This window comes from Alligator sinensis, unplaced genomic scaffold (assembly GCF_000455745.1).
Source record: "Alligator sinensis unplaced genomic scaffold, ASM45574v1 scaffold939_1, whole genome shotgun sequence".
NCBI lineage: Eukaryota > Metazoa > Chordata > Crocodylia > Alligatoridae > Alligator > Alligator sinensis.
In genome coordinates this window covers 1,265,833-1,267,225 of record NW_005841995.1, presented here as the reverse complement: position 1 = coordinate 1,267,225, position 1,393 = coordinate 1,265,833, and positions in this window count along the sequence as shown.

The window sequence follows — 1,393 nt, the reverse complement described above, 5'->3', positions numbered from 1 at the left end:
CCACCTGCCCAAGGTTCAAGCAAATGATGAGCCGCACCTGGTACTTCGAGGTATATAGAAAAAACATTTAAAGCTGTGTCTATGCCTGAATTGCTGATTCTATGAATCAGCATTGAATCTTCAGATTTGGATTCAGCCAAATAGAATCAGGGACAGTGATATGAATCAATGATTTGAATCACTGTCCCTGATTCAGCCCAACTCTAAATCGAATAGGGCCCACTTCACACACCCCTAACCATTAGTACTCTTTCAATGGAAGGCATGGTGGCTGTCCTTGACTTCCACCCATGCCATCTTCAGAGGTGACTGGATAGCCTACTTCTTCAGCATCTAGCAGGGCAGATCTTTGCCCTTCCTGTGCAACAGGTATGTATCTTGTGGAGAATTTAGCAAGAGATAATGGAAGACAAAAGGACAAGTGACTTATCTAGACTGCTACTGGTTGGATCCAATAAGCTGGTCAGTAGGGCTGTGCAAAATGGGCCCTATTCAATTTGGATTCAGATTCAGCCCAAATTGGGGACAGTGATTCAATCCGTTGATTCAGATCACTGTCCCTGATTTGATTTGGCTGAATCCGAATCTGAAGATTCAATGCTGATTCAGTGAATCAGCGATTCGGACATAGACACAGCTTTAAAAGTTTTTTTTCTACATGCCTTGAGGTAGCAGCATGGCTCATGAATGCTGTGGTGCTGGGGCAGATGGAGGGTCCCACAGGACAGGGTGCTCTCCAGCATGCTCAGCAGCGAACCAAGTAGACCAGAAGTGCTTCCAGTCCACTTCCAGGTCTGCCGGGGAACGTGCTGGGGGCCCCTCCCCATACCCTCCCAGCTCGGCAATTGGCCACAGGGGGACCCCGGGTGCCCCCCCCCAGACCCAGGAGGCACCTGTTGCTGAGCTGTGGGGCACAGGGACACCCCCCACCCCCCGAGCACTCCCCGGTGAACCAGGAAGAGGACCAGAAGTGCTTCTGGTCCACTTCTAGGTCTGCTGCCAAGTGTGCTGGGGAGCCCCCCATGGGGCCCCAGCACCGCAACATTCAGAGCCCCTGCTACCTAGGGGTATGTAGAAAAAGCATTTAAAGCTGTGTCTACGTCCGAATCGTCAAATCTCTCTGTACCCGCCTCTGCTCCATAAGGCGCTCTCGGGCAACTCTTGCGCGGGTGGTTAACCGGATCTGCCCTGCTCTCGCTGGGGAGCCCCCGGACCTCACCGACCACGGTCGCGGCTGGGCCCGCAGCAGGGGGGGTCCCCCTCTCTGCTGCCTCCAGCGCCAAAGCACCCCTGGGCGGGCTTTCACGGGGCTCCGACCTCCCCTACACCCCGGCCAACGCCACCTTTGGTCGCGGACCTTCTGTTCCTTGTCCCCGGACGAGGACTGGGCGTC